The sequence below is a fragment of the Helianthus annuus genome, chromosome 17 (genome assembly GCF_002127325.2).
Source record: "Helianthus annuus cultivar XRQ/B chromosome 17, HanXRQr2.0-SUNRISE, whole genome shotgun sequence".
Lineage (NCBI taxonomy): Eukaryota > Viridiplantae > Streptophyta > Magnoliopsida > Asterales > Asteraceae > Helianthus > Helianthus annuus.
Genome location: NC_035449.2, coordinates 181,958,096 through 181,981,038, shown reverse-complemented (window position 1 = coordinate 181,981,038; position 22,943 = coordinate 181,958,096).

The following is a 22,943-nucleotide window of genomic DNA, read 5'->3' as shown; positions in this document are numbered from 1 at the left end:
ATATCCTTCATCAGCCGGCTGAATTTCTACATCCTATACCATCCTCTTGGCCATTCATGAGATGGGGGATGGATATAGTTGGCAAGCTCCCTAAGGCACCTGGTGGAAAAGTATTCATGCTTGCTATGACTGACTACTTCTCCAAGTGGATAGAGGCTAAAGCTTTTGCCCAAGTCAGAGAAAAGGAAGTTATATCCTTTATTAAGAGAAACATTATAACTAGATTTGGCATTCCTTCTGAAATTGTATGTGATAATGGTTCCCAATTTATTGGGAGCAGGACTACTAACCTTTGTCACAGTTGGGGGATTAAGATGATAACATCAACACCAGTCCACCCACAAGCTAATGGTCAAGCAGAATCATCCAACAAGATCATCATCAACAATCTGAAGAAGAAACTTGGATCCAAGAAGGGGAAATGGGCAGAGGAATTGCCTTATGTGCTTTGGGCTGATAGGACAACCCCCAAGAATGCTACTGGTCAAACACCCTTCTCTTTGGTGTTTGGGGCAGAATCAGTGATCCCAACAGAAATGGTGGTTCCAACTGCTAGAACAAGTACCCGTGATCCTAAGGAGAATGATACAAACCTGGCCCAAGACTTGGATACTATTGAAGAAATCAGGGATCTGGCTAGGATAAGGATGGCTAGCTACCAACAAAGAATGGCTGGTGCTTACAACAAAAATGTCAGGATAAGGAAATTCCAAGTTGGGGATATGGTATTGAGAAAAGCATTCCAAAATACCACCAATCCTGCTGATGGGAAATTGGCACCAAAATGGGAAGGCCCTTATTTGATCGAAGTCGAAGCAGGAAGGGGGCATATAGATTGCTTACCATGGAAGGTAATCTGTTACCAAGAGCCTGGAATGCTGTCCACTTGAAAAAATATTTCATGTAAACAGGATCCTTCTGGCATGAATGATCCTTACATTGGAAGTATCCTTCAAGGATCCCTGAAGCATCAATGATCTTTACTCTGGTAATGTCCTAAGCTTGAACTCTTATTTACATATCTTCTTATTTAAGGATAAGGATCATATATCCTTCATCCTTCTCTCACGAGATTTTGAGTTCTGATAAGTCCAGGTATCCTTAGCATAATGTCAACAATCTTCAGAAGCAACTCAGATCCTTGGGCTTGTCCCCAGTTATCCTTGGGCTTGTCCCCAGTTTTCGCCTGTAGCGCACGATGATCCTGGTATAGTTCACGTCTTTGGGACCAGTACTCGCTTTAGGGGCTGATAACCTCATCGTACTGGCTATACCTAGGATCCTACGTATAATGGTAGACGTACCATACATCCGTTCCTAAGGTTTCTAACGTCTTCACGTTAGCTAAGGTTTTGGCATTTTCATGTCACTAAGTTTGGATAGTCGCCAGTGAGGGCCATACTCCAGTTTACATACGATCCTTGGGCTTGTCCCCAGTTATCCTTCGGGCTTGTCCCCAGTGATCCTTTGGGCTTGTCCCCAGTTATCCTTTGGGCTTGTCCCCAGTTACTAACTTATCTTTTATATTGGCTTAGTCCCAAGTTATATTCCATTTTTCAGGTTTTCGAAGTTAAACAATTAAGGATCCTTAATCCTTATTATCCATTAAAGTTTTACGTATGGTTATCCTGATTAAAGGTTGGGATCCTAACTTGGATCCTCAGGTATGATCCTTAACTATTTTTAATTTCATTCATTATTCATTTGAATAACCCTTAGACCTTGACAACTGGACCCATGATCCTTAAAATGAATTACTTTTTGAAAGTTTTCAACTATAGGATACTTGATCCTGGATCGTATCCTAAACTTCTTAAACATAATTTGGTTAAGCTTTTCTCACAAATATATATCAAAACAATTGGAAATTAAAAGGATAACAACACAAGATAAGCCAAAAAGATTAGAGTTATTTTATTAACAAAGGTTTAAAACCCTTCATAGTTGTCAAAATTGCCAACCCACGTTTCTACCAGCAAAACGTGGCCCATCCACATGGGTTGGCAAAGGGTGTCCATTGTTTGTGCGGTCATAGCATGCAGGAAATTAAAAGGCGGCAGGATCACCATGGCTTCATCCCCCAAACAGAGGATCCCTCCACCATTTGTAATCTTACCTATTGTCTGAAGGATCCTGGATCCTTAACCCTAAAACTATTGTTCAAATTACAGACCATAATTGTTTTAAAACATCAACAACCACTAAACAAAAAAAATTGGGCTCCGGCTATGTCTAGAAGTTTCCTTCATCGCCCAATCCTGCAGCTCAATCCTTCGCTGCACCATCACCACCGGCTCCACTTGCCTCTCCACCCTGATCCTTGCCAGCATCTCCACCCTCAAGCATCGGGACCTCCTCAGCTCCTTCATCATCCTCCAACTCTGCCAGCCTCGCCTTCCAACCCTCTACATCCTATGTGCTCTTGTCGAAGGCAGGATCCTGAGCCTCCATAGCCATCTGCAGCTGGATCTTATACATGGTTATTGCAGCAGAGACCTTGGCATCCTGGGTGATCTCATGCTTTTCATAATCAAAATTGATCAGCATCCTGGCTGCATCATCCTTAGTGGCCCGGAGCTCCTTCTCAAGATCAGCAATCTTAAGATCCTTCAGCACACCCATTTGTTGGAGGTCAGCGATTTGGCGGTCTTGATCCTCAAGATGGCCAACATAAGTCTCTATCTCAGCAAATTTCTGCAAGGAAAACAAGGCATAACATCAGAAACAAGTGATCCTCAAAACTGTCAGGATAACAAACAGGGGCAGTGATCCTTACCTCATTGAAGTAGTCCAGGAACTGTTGGCGGAGCAGGGGCAGACCTTGTAAATCCTCAGAGGCCTTTCTCTTCTTTCCTTTACCCCTGATAGGTGCTTTAGGGGCTGAAGCAGTTGGGCTAGCAGCAGGAGTCTTCTTCCTTGAGGATTTGACATTTGTAAGATCATCAATGCCAAACTTTGAAGCAGACTTAGAGGAATTCCCAGCACCTACACAACCAAAATAAGATAAGTATTCTAATTAAACTTGAAAATCCTACATAGAATTACTTTTCAAATGAGGATACTTACTTGACATTGTGACAGAGGCAGAGGATACTTCTTGAGAATCCTGGAAGGCAACCTGAAAAGTTCTTGTCTCCGGATCAAGTTTCCTAAAGGCCAAGAGTCTCTCTTTTGCAGCAGGAGTCAACCTAAGATGAGCAACGGATATAGCTGCACAATAAATAAGAAAGTGTTAGTGATCCTTGTCTTAAGGAACAAGTTCTATGGTGATCCTTCCAGGATCCTCTATCCTACCATGGGTAGCCCACTCCTTGGGCAAATCCTTCCCATTAGGGATGGAATCTCTCCCGACAAAAAAGAATCGTCGCTTCCAGTTCGTGTCGTTTTTGGTCACTTTGAAAACAGGGTGATCCTCTCCAGCTTTTCGCTTGAACAAATATCAGTGGGATCCAAAAGTTGTAAGATCATACATCTCACCCAACTCCGCCATACCAAGGTCAATCCCCTCTTGCTCAATGATCCTTTCAAGGGTGTATAACACCCTCCAGATCATCGGCATAGCCTGGATATAGCAGATGCCGGTAAGGGAGAAAAAAGATTGGGTGAATTGAGGAAAAGGATACGAATATCCTATCAAGAAAGGAGTGACCGGGAAAGCTACCCAAGTCTCAGAGATAAAATCACTCAAACCGGTAGGACTAAAAGACTTGAAAAGGGTTTCCGCCGGGAAACAACGACGGATTTTATCGATTTGAGGGTCGGTGAAGCAACACCTCTCGGAGGGGGAATCTTTGATGATCCCTTGACCCTTTAAGGGGCTGTTCTTCTTAGGATCCTTGCAGGGGGAGTTCCGGAGCAACATCTTTTACAGAAGAATAAAAGAAGAAGAAAAACAGAGCAAAAGAGAAGAAGATGAAAAGGAGAATACCTGGTTGATCTTCTGAATACTGTTATAAAGGGAGTTGCTTTGAATTTAAATGCATTCGATCCTATCCCTATTTCTATTTATAATCATGATTGTGCAGGGCTGTCACCTCCATGACGTCAGACCGCAACGGATAGTTCCACCTTAACGGCTATATATCCGTTGAGTTAGTTATAGATAAGATTCAGCAAAATATAACTCGTTTATATTACATAAATACTCCTTATATTTTGGGGGCAATTGTTAGGGCTGGATTTTTATGACCTATGATCCTTACATGTGATCCTAACATGTGATCCTAACAAGTGATCCTTGTTTCTTTGGCAGATAGTGATCCTCATACTAACGACTGTTCTCTTTGGACTTAATATTATCTTGCAGGAATTACGAGTTGGATCCGGTCTTAGCAACATAAACAAGGAATCTGTCACGATAATCTCGCACATGCATAATCAAAGATGGACGTTATGACAAATATGGAAACTCAGCACAATTCAAGGGCGATTATTTAGGCTAAATTTACTTCTATTTCTAAAGGGGTAACGAGCTAGTAGTTAGGTGATTTGCCTAAAATAGAACCACACACACTTGTATAAAGGGCACTCTTGAACATTTGGAAGACACAACACATTTCTCACACGCTTTAGCATACGATACTATAGTGATCCTTGTACCTAGCTCGTTACCATCCGAAGTTGTAACCATTATTTGTTATATTGAAGTTTGGTGATCGGTAGTTTCCATCACCCGAGGTTTTTTATGCCGGAGATCATTCATTGATCAAGGGCTTTTTCCTCGTATAAATCCTTGTGTCACTTGTGCATTTTACATTTGAGTGATCCTTCACTTTGTTCATCATACCAAGCATCATTCCCCATTTACATAAAGTTTGGTTGCATTATCTTTAAGTGATTTTTGACCAAAACAGTGGCTGGTTTGTCATTTTTTCTGGGCCATCTGGCTTTTTCTCCTAGATTCTGCATTGCAAGGATTAGTTCGTGGTTATCAACGGAAAAACAATATTCAGAAATCGGAGGATAATCCTCATCATCCTCTTCTTGGTCAACAACATGCACGTTCTGGTTGTCAGTTCTATTGTAGGATTTGAATTTGTTGCTCTTGAAAGAGGATCCTTGCTTTTCTTGTTTTGAGGATCCTACTTGTCTCTCCTGGATCCTCTTGTCATCCTCTAGCCGGACGAATCTGTGTGCCCGAGTCCTTACTTCGTCTAGGTTCCTGCATGGTGTCATAACAAGATCATCATAGAACAATGAATCCCTAAGCAATCCCATTTTGAAAGCCTCAACAGCTGTGGTAACTTTGAAGACAGGGTGATCCTCCCCAGCTTTTCGCTTAAACAAATAGCGATGGGATCCGAAAGTGGTAAGATCATACATCTCAGCCAGCTCCGCCATACCAAGGTCTATCCCCTCTTATTCAATGATCCTCTCAAGGGTGTATAACACCCTCCAGATCATGGGCATAGCCTGGATATAGCAGATGCCGGTAAGAGAGAAAAAGGATTGAGTGAACTGTGGGAAAGGATACGAATATCCTATCAAGAACGGAGTAACCGGGAAAGCTACCCAAGTATCAGAAATAAAATCACTCAAAGCAGTGGGGGTAAAAGACTTGAAGAGAGTGTTCGCCGGAAAGCATTGACGGATTCTGTCGATCCGAGGATCGGTAAAACAGCACCTCTCGGTGGGAGAATCTTTGATGATCCCTTGACCCTTCAAGGGGCTGTTTTCCTCTTAGGATCCTTATGCGGGGAGTTCCGGAGCAACATCTTTATAGAAGAATGGAAAGAAGAAGAAAAACAGAGCAAAAGAGAAGAAGATGAATACCTGGTTGATCTTCCGAATACGGTTATAAAGGGACTCTCTTTGAATTTAAATGCATTCGATCCTATCCCTATTTCTATTTATAATGATGATTCGTGCAGGGTTGTCACTTCCGTGACGTCAGATCGCAACGGATAGTTCCATTGTAACGGCTATATATCCGTTAAGTCAGTTAGAGATAAGACCGGCAAAACATAACTCGTTTATATTAGATAAATACTCCTTATATTTTGGGGGCAATTGTTAGGGCTGGATTTTTATGACTTGTGATCCTTACATGTGATCCTAATCAGTGATCCTTGTTTCTTTGACAGATAGTGATCCTCAGAAGAGTTCCAGGGACAGGATCACGGACCATCCTAGGGATCCTCATACTAACGATTGTTCTCTTTGGGTTTAATGTTATCTTGCAGGAATTTCGAGTAGGATCCGCTCTTAGCAACGTAAACAAGGAACCTATCACGCTACTTTGGCATATGCATAATCAAAGATGGACGTTATGGACAATATGGAAACTCAGCACAATTTAAGGGCGATAATTTAGGCTAAATTTACTTCTATTCTTGAAGGGGTAACGAGCTAATAGTTAGGTTATTTACCTAAAATACGACCACACACACTTGTATAAGTAGCACTCTTCCACATTCGGAAGACACAACACATTTCTCACACGCTTTAGCATACGATACTATAGTGATCCTTGTACCTAGCTCGTTACCATCCGAAGTTGTAAAAATATTGTTTGTTATATTGAAGCTTGGTGATCGGTAGTTGCCATCACCCGAGGTTTTTTATGCCGGAGATCATTCATTGATCAAGGGCTTTTTCCTCGTATAAGTCCTTGTGTCACTTGCATTTTACATTTGAGTGATCCTTCACTTTGTTCATCATACCAAGCATCATTCCCCGTTTACATAAAGTTTGGTTGCATTATCCTTGTGTGATTTTTGACCAAAACAGTTTGGCGCCCACCGTGGGGCAATTGGTGCTTCATTCATAAGAAAGTTTTTCTGTTGGTGATCATTCAGGAAGTGTAGCATGGCTTCATCGTTGAAGAATACTTCCACAGCGATGTCTGCAGTCAACTCATCTAATGGCGTTCCACCTTTGCCTCCACCACCAGCTGGATCTCAGAGAAATGCTGAGAAGAGACCAACTCCTATCTCCTCTAAACCATCATCTTCTGCTCTAACTTCTTCTGTTCCCAGTACTAGTCATATATTTACTTTGATTTTGCAGATGAGGGATCGTATGCAGCAGCAGGATGAAACAAATGACAGGATCCTCAAGGAAATCGGAGATCTCAAAAGGCAAAAGAAAACGGCAGAGGATCATTCCCCACTAATGCCCAAATCTTTGAATTTTGATACCCCGATGATTACTTCTCAGCCATCAGAGGTCCCAAACATTCAACATACTGATGGATTAAGAGGAGTGCATTTCAGGATCATCCCAGGTTCAAGGATCCTCCTTTGTTCCAGGATCATCCCAGGTTCAAGGATCCTCCTTTGTTCCAGGATCATCCCAGGTTCAAGGATCCTCCTTTATTCCAGGATCATCCCAGGTTCAAGGATCCCTTCAGATACCAGGATCCTTGAAGAAATTGCAAACAGGAAGTCCAGATGTCCATCAAGGAGATTTTATTCCGATGCAGACCATTGCTTCCACTGGTCCATCCATCATCCCAGAATCCCAGCAATATGGATTCACATCCAATGTTCCTAACTTGAACCCGATGGGAGGTAACACTTTTAATAATTCTCTTACCACTAACCATGGATTCATGCAGGATACAGGTATCAATCATGCTATGGCCAGAGAACTACAAAAACTGAAGGATATGATATCAAGTGTTCCAGGGGTAGTCAAACCTATCCCGGAGATTGCAGATGGAAGCCATAAGGTATCTCGTTTTGCACCACCAATTTGTGATGCTGAGATACCCAAAAGATTCCATATCCCTACTATGAAGCTGTATGATGGTACAACGGATCCTGAGGAACACATAGCACAATACAGGGAGAGGATGGAGATCAATCCAATTCCAGAAAAGTTAAAGGAAGCATGCCTATGCAAAGGATTTGGATCCACTCTTACTGGATCAGCCCTTAAATGGCTGCTAAGTCTTCCCCCTTACTCTATTACCTCATTTGCTAATCTAGTTAATTTATTCAATAATCAATTCTCTTGTAGTAGAAAATTTGAAAGATTGACTAGTGATTTATATAGGGTAACTCAGGGTCATAATGAATCATTAAGGGATTATATATCCAAATTTAGTAAAGAATCCTTGGACATTCCCAACTTGGATATGGCCACAGCTGTTGAGGCCTTCAAAATGGGATTGCTTAGGGATTCATTGTTCTATGATGATCTTGTTATGACACCATGCAGGAACCTAGATGAAGTAAGAACTCGTGCGCTCAGGTTCATCCGGCTAGAGGATGACAAAAGGATCCAGGAAAGACAAGTAGGATCCTCAAAACAAGAAAAGCAAGGATCCTCTTTCAAAAGCAGCAGATTCAAATCCTACAATAGAAATGACAACCAGAACGTGCATGCCGTTGACCAAGAAGAGGATGATGAGGATTATCCTCCAATTTCTGAATACTGTTTTTCCGTTGATAACCATGAACTAATCCTTGTAATGCAGAATCTAGGAGAAAAAGCCAGATGGCCTAGAAAGAATGACAAACCAGCCGGAACTAAAGACAAATCGAAATGGTGTGCATACCACGAGGATTTTGGGCATTTAACCGAAGAATGCATCGCGTTAAGAAAGGAAATTGGATATCTGCTAAGCAAGGGGCATCTAAAAGAGTTATTGGGAAGAAAAAAGCAAAGGACTCAGGATCCTGAAAGGATCCCTGAAAAAGCTCCGGCCCCTCCAGCAAATGCACAAGTGATCAACTTTATTTCCGGAGGATCAGACATATGTGGTACATCCTTCTCGGCAGCTAAAAGGCATGCAAAGGAAGCTAAAATGGATAATGGAGAAAGACCTATTCGAACATCAAGTGTCTCGGAAGGAAAAGTTATAACCTTCGATGAGGGTGATAGAATTAACATCCAGGATCCTCATCATGATAGTTTAGTTATTACTCTCTTTATTTCTAACCACTTTGTCTGCAGGATCCTTATTGACGGAGGAAGTTCGGTAAACATTATCCAGCTTGATGTTCTGAAGAAGATGGGTATTCCTGAATCAGACATCACTCCAAGATCCTCCGTACTCGTGGGATTCGGTGGGGAAACTAAGAAAACCCTGGGGGACATCAAACTCCCAATTTATGTGGAAGGATTACATAATTATCAAAAATTTTGTGTTATAGACTGTTTGTCTTATTGTAATGTTATCCTTGGCAGGCCCTGGATACATGATATGAAGGTAGTCCCATCCACCTACCATCAATGTGTGAAGCTCCCTAGCCCATGGGGAATAATCAAGATCGACAGTGATCAGCAGGAGGCTAAGGATTATTACACCTCGTCAATGAAACCGGCCTCGAAGCCAAGGGAGCAATAGCAATTACAGTATCCTCCAAGGGATGTCTTGGAGGCGAGAGAGCAGGATATTGACGAAATCCTTTTGGATCCTAATGATCCTGAATCAAAAATCTATATCGGATCAGGGATCCTTGGCAAGATGAAAGAAGACATAGTATCCTTCCTCAAAAGAAGAAAGTCTACCTTTGCATGGAAACACGAAGATATGACAGGGTATATCTAAGGATATTATCACTCATAAACTTGGAATTGACAGATCAATCAAACCAATCCATCAAAAAAGGAGGAAGTTTGCACCGGAAAGAAATGCCATTATCCAGGAAGAAGTAGAAAGATTACTTCGAGCAGGTATGATCAGAGAGGTAAAATATCCAAAATGGCTAGCCAATGTGGTTGTTGTTCAAAAGAAAAACGGAAAGTGGAGGGTATGTGTCGATTTCACTGACTTGAATAAGGCATGTCCCAAGGATCCTTTCCCATTACCCCACATTGACTCCATGGTGGATGCAACGGCGGGTCATGAACTGTTAACCTTCATGGATGCATCATCTGGATTCCAACAAATTCAGATGGAGCCATCTGACCAGGAGGATACGGCTTTTATGACCCCAACCGGTTTATATTGTTATATTGCTATGCCTTTTGGATTAAGAAATGCAGGTGCAACATATCAAAGGCTGGTGAATATGATGTTCAAAGATCAAATTGGACAAACTATGGAAGTATACATAGACGATATGGTGGTGAAATCCAAAAAAGCTGAGGATCACCTAAGGGACTTGGAGGAAGCATTTGATATCCTTGATAATTATAACATGAAGCTTAATCCTTCAAAATGTCACTTTGGTGTTAAAGCAGGTAAATTCTTAGGATATATGGTAACCCAGAGGGGGATTGAAGCAAGCCCGGAACAAATCAAAGCATTGGTGAATATCAAATCCCCTGCCAACGCTAAGGATGTGCAAAGGCTAACAGGCAGGATAGCAGCTCTAAACAGATTCATATCCAAATCCTAAGAAAAGTGTAAAGAATTCTATGACATCCTAAGAAAGAACAAGAAATTCGAATGGACTGAAAAGCATGAGAATGCTTTACAAGCCCTAAAAGAATACATGTCCTCAGCCCCAGCATTGATGAAACCAGAAAAAGGAGATGTGTTATCCTTATACCTTGCGGTATCCTCAAAAGCAGAAACCAGAGATGTCCGGAAGAATGGCTAAGTGGGCAGTAAAGCTTAGTGCCCATGATATAAGATATGAGCCCAGAACAGCCATCAAATCCCAAGCATTAGCAGACTTTGTGGCTGATTTCAGTAGTGATCTACAAAAGGAAGCCGAATTGGAAGTCCAGCAGCTGGATGAAACTAAGGATCCTTGGATACTACATACTGACGGATCCTCAAATGTTAAAGGCACGGGGCTTGGTATACTACTAAAATCGCCACAGGGGGACATAATACCCCATTCCATAGCTTGTGAATTCCAAGCCACTAATAATGAGGCTGAATATGAAGCCTTAATCGCTGGTTTGCAAATCGCTAAGCATATGAGGATCAGGTATCTTGAGGTATACGTGGATTCATTGTTAATCACCAATCACTTTAATGGATCCTATGCTGTTAAAGGTGAAAAACTAACCAAATATTTAGAGATAGTCAAAGAATTGGCACTCTCCTTTGTTTCTTTCAGTTTGACACAGGTACCAAGGGAGGAAAATATAGAAGCTGATGCATTGGCCAATCTAGGATCATCTTTGAAGATCCCAGAGGATATAAGTATCCCCATCATCCATATCCTGGCTCCTGCTATTGAAAATCAGGTGGCCATGGAAATAGAAGAGGATACTACAATGATCCCTAGTGAGGATACTCAATCTTATTCAGGATCATGGATCTCACCAATCATGAGATACTTACAACACGGGGAGATTCCTATGGGAGAAAATCCTAGGACTTTCAGGATTAAGGTATCTCAATTCACAATCTTAAATAATGTGCTATATAAGCGATCTCTTGCAGGACCATATTTAAGATGTATCGAGGATCCTGAAGTTCAAGAAATGTTAAAAGACTTCCATGAAGGAGATTGTGGAAACCACACTAGGGGCAGGACATTGTTCTCAAGGATCTTAAGGACAGGATACTACTGGCCAACTATGAAAAGGGATGCTGTGGAGTATGCTAAGAAGTGTGATCCTTGTCAAAGACACAGCAATATCCTTCATCAGCCGGCTGAATTTCTACATCCTATACCATCCTCTTGGCCATTCATGAGATGGGGGATGGATATAGTTGGCAAGCTCCCTAAGGCACCTGGTGGAAAAGTATTCATGCTTGCCATGACTGACTACTTCTCCAAGTGGATAGAGGCTGAAGCTTTTGCCCAAGTCAGAGAAAAGGAAGTTATATCCTTTATTAAGAGAAACATTATAACTAGATTTGGCATTCCTTCTGAAATTGTATGTGATAATGGTTCCCAATTTATTGGGAGCAGGACTACTAACTTTTGTGACAGTTGGGGGATTAAGATGATAACATCAACACCAGTCCACCCACAAGCCAATGGTCAAGCAGAATCATCCAACAAGATCATCATCAACAATCTGAAGAAGAAACTTGGATCCAAGAAGGGGAAATGGGCAGAGGAATTGCCTTATGTGCTTTGGGCTGATAGGACAACTCCCAAGAATGCTACTGGTCAAACACCCTTCTCTTTGGTGTTTGGGGCAGAATCAGTGATCCCAACAGAAATGGTGGTTCCAACTGCTAGAACAAGTACCCGTGATCCTGAGGAGAATGATGCAAACCTAGCTCAAGACTTGGATACTATTGAAGAAATCAGGGATCTGGCTAGGATAAGGATGGCTAGCTACCAACAAAGAATGGCTGGTGCTTACAACAAAAATGTCAGGATAAGGAAATTCCAAGTTGGGGATATGGTATTGTGAAAAGCATTCCAAAATACCATCAACCCTGCTGATGGGAAATTGGCACCAAAATGGGAAGGCCCTTACTTGATTGAAGCCGAAGCAGGAAAGGGGGCATATAGATTGCTAACCATGGAAGGAAAAGAGCCTGGAATGCTGTTCACTTAAAGAAATATTTCATGTGAAGCAGGATCCTTCTGGCATGAGTGATCCTTACATTGGAAGTATCCTTCAAGGATCCCTGAAGGATCAATGATCCTTACTCTGGTAATATCCTAAGCTCGAACTCTTATTTACATATATTCTTATTTAAGGATAAGGATCATGTATCCTTCATCCTCCTCTCACGAGAATTTGAGTTCTGATAGTCCAGGTATCCTCAGCATGTTATTGATAGTCTTCAAAAGCATCTCAGATCCTTGGGTTCAACCCCAGTTATCCTTGGGCTTGTCCCCAGTTTTCGCCTGTAGCGCACGATGATCCTGGTATAGTTCACGTCTTTGGGACCAGTACTCGCTTTAGGGGCTGATAACCTCATCGCACTGGCTATACCTAGGATCCTACGTATAATGGTAGACGTACCATACATCCGTTCCTAAGGTTTCTAACGTCTTCACGTTAGCTAAGGTTTTGGCATTTTCATGTCACTAAGTTTGGATAGTCGCCAGTGAGGGCCATACTCCAGTTTACATACGATCCTTGGGCTTGTCCCCAGTTATCCTTGGGCTTGTCCCAAGTTATCCTTGGGCTTGTCCCCAGTTATCCTTTGGGCTTGTCCCCAGTTACTAACTTATCTTTTATATTGGCTTAGTCCCAAGTTATATTCCATTTTTCAGGTTTTCGAAGTTAAACAATTAAGGATCCTTAATCCTTAGCTTCCATTAAAGTTTTACTTATGGTTATCCTGATTAAAGGTTAGGATCCTAACTTGGATCCTCAGGTATGATCCTTAACTATTTTTAATTTCATTCATTATTCATTTGAATAACCCTTAGACCTTGACAACTGAACCTATGATCCTTAAAATAAACTACTTTGAAAATTTTCGATTATAGGATATTTGATCCAGGATCATATCCTAAATTTCTTAAACATAGTTTGCTTAACTTTTCTTACTCAAACAAATATATATCAAAACACTTGGATATTAAAAGGATAACAACACAAGATAAGCCAAAAAGATTAGAGTTATTTTATTAACAAAGGTTTAAAACCCTTCATAAGTTGTCAAAATTGCCAACCCACGTTTCTACCAGCAAAACGTGGCCCATCCACATGGGTTGGCAAAGGGTGTCCAGTGTTTATGCGGTCATAGCATGCAGGTAAATAAAAAGCGGCAGGATCACAATGGCTTCATCCCCCAACAGAGGATCCCTCCACCACTTGCAATCCTACCTATTGTCTGAAGGATCCTGGATCCTTAATCCTAATACTATTGTTCAAAGTTACAGACCATAATTGTTTAAAAAACATCAACAACCACAAAAAAAATTGTAGGACCGGTTTTGGCACCGTTCGATTGCGTAACGAACGTTTCACGTGCGGAATCCGTGAACGAACGTGACCGAACACACGATAACGTACTACTAACGTGATTTCATTGATAGATTTGACGATCCGGTACAAGAATTCACGTTTACACTACTTTCTCTCTCTACTTTCTCTCTCTAGAATCTTCTCTCCAAGTCTTCTCCAAAGACTAACTCCAAATCTCTAAAATCTTCAAAGAACTAACTAAAATCATAACATAACCTCTATTTATATGGTCAAGGCACTTTAATGATAGTTATCATTAATTACAAGTTTGCCACCTTGCCATTTCTAACTAAATAAGACATTACGTGCTTGATTCCTTTCGGCTTTTCACTACAACTCAGATTGACGAAGGCGATAGACATTACGTGCATCAACAATCTCCCCCTTGGATATTGCCGTAGTCAATCTCGTAGCGAAACTCATAGCGACTTGACTTTCTCTCTCTTTAAGACTCGAACGAAGATGTAGTCGACAGACAACTGCACTAACAAACTCCCCCTTGGATGTTGACGGAATCTTTAGTGAGAGTCTTCAAATACTCTTGCTCGAACAGAATCCCAGAGGATCTGTATTTTCTTCAGAATCTTCAGGCTCCCCCTTTCGTCAAGCTTCCGTGCTTTTGGGATCGACGCCTTGCTTTTCAGATACAAGCTCCTTTAGTGTTGAGCTCGTCTTCAGACTCCCCCTTAGACTCTGCTGTTGGGATCGTAGTCTGGCTTTTCATAGCAACAAATTTCAAAAACCTGCACATCTCAAACTCTCTATTACAAACCAATAAAGTTGTGATTCAACTTAATGAATCAACTAAACGTTTGAGAATTATCCGCATTTACAAATAATCAATATTTGAAACAAGTTGTGATTCAACTTAATGAATCAACTAAACATTTCGAACCATTTAACCAACCTGTATGTTTATCATGTTTAGCCTTTTAGATTTTGAATGTCAGCTTTTCAACATCAGTTGTCGAAAATCTTTTTGGATTTTTCAAAATAAGAAACATAAATGCAAAGACATAAATTAAATGCAGAAATGAAATATATACAAACATATTTTTGTGAGTTTGTGTAAGAGGATCATATCAGTATTTGAGACACATCACACGCACCGTTAAGCTTTTAGACATTTTACGTTCTAAACGATTCACGTTGATTGACGATATAGTTGTCCTCTTAAATTTTCATACAATTTTCAATCTATTCAGGATACTATTTAAGTGTTTTATGAACTTAGTTCGATTCATGTGTCCCACCTCTTGAATATACTCCCGTATCCAGAATCCCAATATTCAGTCTTACAGGCAAGAATACTACAATGATATCTGTACATAAATTAGGGGTTAAATGCGAGAACTGAGGGATCTCAGGTCAGAACTTCCGTTCAGCAGAGAGATATCAGCTTCGACTTAGCAGTGTGTCCCCTTTAGAGGATCTTTTCAGCTACAACAGATGATTATCAATTTTATTGTCTAATCAACTGAGGGCTTTATGCTATGTTTCAAGCATTTTGCGGAAAGTATTAGCCAAGGACTAGGTCAGAACTACCGTTCAGCAGAAGTCTCGGAATAATACCCCAGACATCATAGAGTATAAACACCTAGTATATCAGAATACGAGACCTTTCAAACGAGATTTCAGGGGTTACCTATATATCCAAGTAGTGTTTCCCACGAATTTCACAAGTTTGAAATTTTAGGTTTATATCCCGAATAAATCTACTAAATGTACAAAAACCTATCGTCACATCATCAGTGAGACCGTTTATCACATTTTACATTACATTTCTTTAGCATGCTGTGATAGTCCACTGATTTACTATCATTTCCTCTTTTTCACAACAAAACTCATTTTGACTTTTTAATGTTTTTGATTTTTTTTTCAAATTTTCTAATTTTTTTTTAAAATTTTTCTCCCCCTAAAATCAAAATATGTTTCAATTTTGATTTTCTGAGAAAATTTGAAACAAACTGTACAAACTTGACAACTTGATGAGAATCACTTCACTTCTCCATCCACTTGGCGTAAACAATCAGAACTCCCCCTCACAACAAACTATTTTCCCATTGTGATTTCAAAACACTTAAGTTTGTTTTAATCAAAATGGTTTTTCCGGAAAATTAGTTTTGTGTGTCATTCATAAACTCGGGGTTTCATCACATTGTTTTTCAAAATACCACTTGAAGGAAAGATGAATCAAGTACAACTTAATGTCCCTGATTTATCTTTTGAAAGACGAAAAATCACCAGAGTGAAATTTCTCAAGAAATGTGCCGATTCATGTTCCACGCTTACCAACCTGGGAACTCCGGCAAGTCAGGTTTTTCATTTGAAAAGTTTCACCCAAGCCTGACTGTCCTTGGGTGATTTTGAATTCTTGTTCAACAATGGTGGAAAGTTTTTCTCATCCATTGCTAAACTAGAATTCTCGACATTTACCTCAACACATGGCTCTTCTGGCTTTAACGAACCAGAATCATTGCCTGATTGTGGCTTGTCTGACTTTGATGAGCCAGATTCATCGCCTGAAGGTGGCTTATCTGACTTCGGCATGTCAGATTCATTGCCGACCTTTTTCTTCTTCTTTTCCTCTTTTGTCCTCAGATTTGTATCTGATGAATTCTTTTTGCTTGTCTTTACAGCTGAGGGAGTAGATTCATCAGAACTTTTATTCTTTCCAACGGATGAACCCGAGGACAAAATCTTCTCCAGATATTCTCTCACTTTCTTTCTCTTCTTCCTCAGTCGGTCTTTCTGCCCCTGAGAAAGTTTAACTTTCGTCTCTAGAACTTTCGGTTGTTGAACTTTTGGTTCTCGAACTGTTAGTTCTTCGGGCTTGACCTTGACTGGAATTCTTGCCACTTTCTGAGACATAACCCTTGATCTTCCCATTGATCTCCTCGGGCAATCTCGGGCAATATGACCTTTGATATTGCAGTTATAGCACCTCCTGGTCTCATATCTCCAGTACTGGCAATTAACAGCAATGTGTCCATGATAGCCGCAGCTGTAACACATTCTGTTATCGTACCAGTTATCACCGTTGTACCAAACACTCAAGTCGTAACATTGTTTGGCCTGGTGATATTCCTTCCTCAACTTTGCTGGATTTGACGCTTTAGCACTGTGGTCTGACCTGCACCATTTATTACCAACATTTTTTGAGTTTTCATTTTTTATTTTTTGTAAATTTTGTTTTTGATTGGATGATCTATCCGATGAACTTTTATTATCTTTTTGTTTCTGTTCTGCTTTCTTCTTCAAAGGTTTTTGCTTAGAACATTCACCTTTTTCGGTCGATTGCAAAACAGTTTTCTGAAATTTTTCTTTCAAATTTAAAAACAATTTTTGTTTTTCTTTTTTAACATTTTCATCATCGGATGCATCATCACAATCTTCAACTTTGACAGAGTCAAAGTTTGTGACACAGTCACTTATTGGAATAGAATTGATTGGTTTTGGACATGGAAACTTCAAACTATCTGATGAAGTCACAAAACCTATCAATTTCTTTTCAAGCTCATCAATTTTAGCTCTCGAATTCTCAGCCTCATTTTCAAGCTGAGATATTCTTTCAAGATGAGACTTGATTAATTTTTCATTTTCAATCTTAATGTTTTCAAGAACAGACTTTTCATTGACTAAAACTTTTATCTGTTCTTGAAATTTTGTTTCATTTGCTTTCAAATTTTTGTTTTCAAGTTTTATCCAAAAATCTTCATTTTCTGAGGATTTCTTTTTGCTTTCAAAGTCTTTTTCTTTCTCTTTCAAAACCTTGTTTTCTGATGTCAAACTGTTCAAATTACCCAACAGTTTGTCATTTTCAACTTTCAGTTTCTCACAAATTTCCTGAATCATAAGAATCTGTTTATCATCAGCTTGCTTCTCATCTGTCAACTTCTTGATCTCCAATGCCAAAATTTTTGCACCTTTTTCGAGTTTGTCATTATAAGTCTTAAAGTTGTCACATTTGAAACACACTGATGCATTCTTCACAGATTCTTCATTTTTCGACACTATCTCTGTCTCTGTCTTATATTTGCCTGCACAAAAAATTTTAACAAAATCAAGAGGATTCATACTTTCATCCAGATAACAACCCCTCTTAATATCATATTTCATAACATTTTTTGCTACAAGACAAATATTGACTCTTCTTCTCATTTCAATAATCACATCCAAACTTATTTTTTCCAATTCTTTTTCGATTCCATTCATCAACTCTTTCTTTTTCTTTTCATTTTCATACTTGTGTGTTTTGAGCTTATTGATAAATTCATTTGGATAAAAATTTGAGAACCTAGAATCCTTTTTCAATTCAATCAAAAATTCATCCCACTCTGAAGGTAACGCGTCTGCAAATTTTGATATTTTTTCAGCATTTGACATTCCTATCTCGTACCTTCTTAAATTGTCAAGTAAGCTTTCATACCGCTTTTCCAACTCATTAACTGTTTCATCTTTCTTACACAAAAAACATTCAAGTCTTTTAACCCAAATATTCTTATTCTCATTCTGATATCTACTACCCCAAACCCCATCAAACCAATCATTTAACCTTTCAAGGTTATCGTTTTCCTGTTCGTCAAACATTTTCATCTCACTTTCTTTGTTAAGTGACGTGATTAAAGTTTTTATTTAAGTTCGAAGTCCACAAAATTTCAATGTCTTGATATTTGCTCCTTGTAAAAACACTTCGAATCTATTGCAAACACACAATCACACGATTAGTTTGAAAATATAAAACTCTCAAACACAACGAATTATGATTAGGCCTTTGTTATTAAAATGGACGGTGATGTTGGGCTAGGATTGGGCCAAACTTGATCTATGGGCGGTGCAATAATGATCGGTGAACAAGGATTGGGCCGACAAGTGTAAGTGGGCGGTTAAAAGGTTTCACAATAAATGGGTCAGTGCCTTGAGCAGTGAACAAAGATGATAACTTGAATTGGCCGACAACGCTACACTTTCTATTTGACCAATTTTTTAATGAATCATTGTAAGACCATTTTTATACAAACACAATCACACGATAACCTGCACAATCACATGCATCTGTATTTAAACCACGTGGCCGACAACTATAAATGGGTTAATAGGCGATGAAGTTGGGCGGTGTATTAATGAACTATTGATTTGGCCGCTAATCACAATTGCACAACAACAACTACCATTTAAATGGGTGGCAACAGGAAAGCAGGGATTGGATGATTGGGTCTTGGGCGGTCACTTTGATTGGATCTCTCGATGTGGGGCGGTGGTAATAGGCTGAAACAATTTCATGTAATAAAGGGTCGGTGCAACCACATGTAGTCAACTACCAACAACCTGTATTTCTTTTTTAGAACCTCACGTGAAGAAGGTGACAAAAGAACGACCCTCAAACCTTTTGAGCGGACCACATGCTGACAAATAAGCGATTCATAGTTGACATTTTGGAGCGGTTCACACGTAACACTATAAGCGGTTCAAAGATTGTGTCATAAAAGCGGTTCAAAGGATTGTGATTACGAGCGACCCAACTAATTTCTTTTGAGCGATCCACAACAATTCCAAATAAGCGATCCAATATTCTGACCGAATAAGCGATCCAAAACAATACCTTTCGAGCGGTTCACACTTGTTTGACGTGAATCGGACCGAAAAATCACGATTTCTCCAAAACGGTTTGGAGTTTCGATGTGAAACTTGGTAGGGTTCTAATTCTATGTATTTCGCACACAATACTAGAATTTCAGACGAATCGGACCGTGAAACCACGTTCAATTTGTCGAATTTCCGTAAAAACCGTAAGAAATGAGTAGAAAGTGATGAAATTGACGAAATCGGATCTGATTTGGCTCTGAATCGGTTGAAATCTGTACGAGAACGACGTGTTTGATCTTGCAATCGAGCTCCTAGCTCTGATACCACTTGTAGGACCGGTTTTTCGACCGTTCGATTGCGTAACGAACGTTTCACGTGCGGAATCCGTGAACGAACGTGACCGAACACACGATAACGTACTACTAACGTGATTTCATTGATAGATTTGACGATCCGGTACAAGAATTCACGTTTACACTACTTTCTCTCTCTACTTTCTCTCTCTAGAATCTTCTCTCCAAGTCTTCTCCAAAGACTAACTCCAAATCTCTAAAATCTTCAAAGAACTAACTAAAATCATAACATAACCTCTATTTATATGGTCAAGGCACTTTAATGATAGTTATCATTAATTACAAGTTTGCCACCTTGCCATTTCTAACTAAATAAGACATTACGTGCTTGATTCCTTTCGGCTTTTCACTACAACTCAGATTGACGAAGGCGATAGACATTACGTGCATCAACAATCTCCCCCTTGGATATTGCCGTAGTCAATCTCGTAGCGAAACTCATAGCGACTTGACTTTCTCTCTCTTTAATACTCGAACGAAGATGTAGTCGACAGACAACTGCACTAACAAAAATTGGGCTCCGGCTATGTCTAGAAGTTTCCTTCATCGCCCAATCCTGCAGCTCAAGCCTTCGCTGCACCATCACCACCAGCTCCACTTGCCTCTCCACCCTGATCCTTGCCAACATCACCATCCTCAAGCATCGGGACCTCCTCAGCCTCTTCATCATCCTCCAACTCTGCCAGCCTCGCCTTCCAGCCCTCAACGTCCCATGTGCTCTTGTCGAAGGCAGGATCCTGAGCCTCCGCAGCCATCTGCAACTGGATCTTATACATGGTTACTGCAGCAGAGACCTTGGCTTCCTGGGTGATATCATGCTTCTCATAATCAAAGTTGATCAGCATTTTGGCAGCATCATCCTTGGTAGCCCGGAGCTCCTTCTCAAGATCAGCAATCTTGAGATCCTTCAGCACACCCATTTGTTGGAGGTCAGCGATTTGGCAGTCTTGATCCTCAACGTGGCCAACATAAGTCTCTATTTCAGCAAATTTCTGCAAGAAAGGCAAGGCATAACATCAGAAACAAGTGATCCTCAAAACTGTCAGGATACACAAACAGTGGCAGTGATCCTTACCTCGTTGAAGTAATCCAGAAACTGTTGGCGGAGCAGGGGCAAACCTTGGAGATCCTCGGCTTCAGAGGCCTTTCTCTTCTTTCCTTTACCCCTAATAGGTGCTTTAGGGGCTGAAGCGCTTGGGCTAGCAGGATTCTTCTTCCTTGAGGATTTCACGTTGGTCAGATCATCGATGCCAAACTTTGAGGCAGACTTAGAAGATTTTCCAGCACCTACACAACCAAAATAAGATAAGTATTCTAATTAAACTTGAAAATCCTACATATAATTACTTTCTAAATGAGGATACTTACTTGACATTGTGACAGAGGCAGAGGATACTTCTTGGGAATCCTGGGTAGCAACCTGGAAAGTTCTTGTCTCCGGATCAAGCTTCTTGAAGGCCAAAAGTCTCTCTTTTGCAGCAGGTGTCAACTTCAGACGAGAGATGGAGATAGCTGCACAATAAACAAGAAAATATCAGTGACCCTCATCCTAAGGAACAGGTCTTATGATGATCCTTTCAGGATCCTCTATCCTACCATGAGTAGCCCACTCTTTGGGCAGATCCTTCCCATCAGGGATGGTATCTCTCCTAACAAAAAAGAACCGTCGCTTCCAGTTCGTGTCGTTCTTGGTAACTTTGAAGACAGGGTGATCCTCCCCAGCTTTTCGCTTAAACAAATAGCGATGGGATCCGAAAGTGGTAAGATCATACATCTCAGCCAGCTCCGCCATACCAAGGTCTATCCCCTCTTATTCAATGATCCTTTCAAGGGTGTATAACACCCTCCAGATCATGGGCATAGCTTGGATATAGCAGATGCCGGTAAGAGAGAAAAAGGATTGAGTGAACTGTGGGAAAGGATACGAATATCCTATCAAGAACGGAGTAACCGGGAAAGCTACCCAAGTATCAGAAATAAAATCACTCAAAGCAGTGGGGGTAAAAGACTTGAAGAGAGTGTTCGCCGGAAAGCATTGACGGATTCTGTCGATCTGAGGATCGGTAAAACAGCACCTCTCGGTGGGAGAATCTTTGATGATCCCTTGACCCTTCAAGGGGCTGTTCTTCTTAGGATCCTTATGCGGGGAGTTCCGGAGCAACATCTTTATAGAAGAATGGAAAGAAGAAGAAAAACAGAGCAAAAGAGAAGAAGATGAATACCTGGTTGATCTTCCGAATACGGTTATAAAGGGTGTCGCTTTGAATTTAAATGCATTCGATCCTATCCCTATTTCTATTTATAATGATGATTCGTGCAGGGTTGTCACTTCCGTGACGTCAGATCGCAACGGATAGTTCCATTGTAACGGCTATATATCCGTTAAGTCAGTTAGAGATAAGACCGGCAAAACATAACTCGTTTATATTAGATAAATACTCCTTATATTTTGGGGGCAATTGTTAGGGCTGGATTTTTATGACTTGTGATCCTTACATGTGATCCTAATCAGTGATCCTTGTTTCTTTGACAGATAGTGATCCTCAGAAGAGTTCCAGGGACAGGATCACGGACCATCCTAGGGATCCTCATACTAACGATTGTTCTCTTTGGGTTTAATGTTATCTTGCAGGAATTTCGAGTAGGATCCGCTCTTAGCAACGTAAACAAGGAACCTATCACGCTACTTTGGCATATGCATAATCAAAGATGGACGTTATGGACAATATGGAAACTCAGCACAATTTAAGGGCGATAATTTAGGCTAAATTTACTTCTATTCTTGAAGGGGTAACGAGCTAATAGTTAGGTTATTTACCTAAAATACGACCACACACACTTGTATAAGTAGCACTCTTCCACATTCGGAAGACACAACACATTTCTCACACGCTGTAGCATACGATACTATAGTGATCCTTGTACCTAGCTCGTTACCATCCGAAGTTGTAAAAATATTGCTTGTTATATTGAAGCTTGGTGATCGGTAGTTGCCATCACCCGAGGTTTTTTATGCCGGAGATCATTCATTGATCAAGGGCTTTTTCCTCGTAGAATGTTTTGGTTAAAAATCACACAAGGATTATGCAACCAAACTCTTTGTAAACGGGGAATGATGCTTGGTTTGATGAACAAAGATAAGGATCACTTAAATGAAAATTGCACGAGTGACACAAGGATTTATACGAGGAAAAAGCCCTTGATCAATGAATGATCTCCGGCATAAAAAACCTCGGGTGATGGAAACTACCGATCACCAAACTTCAA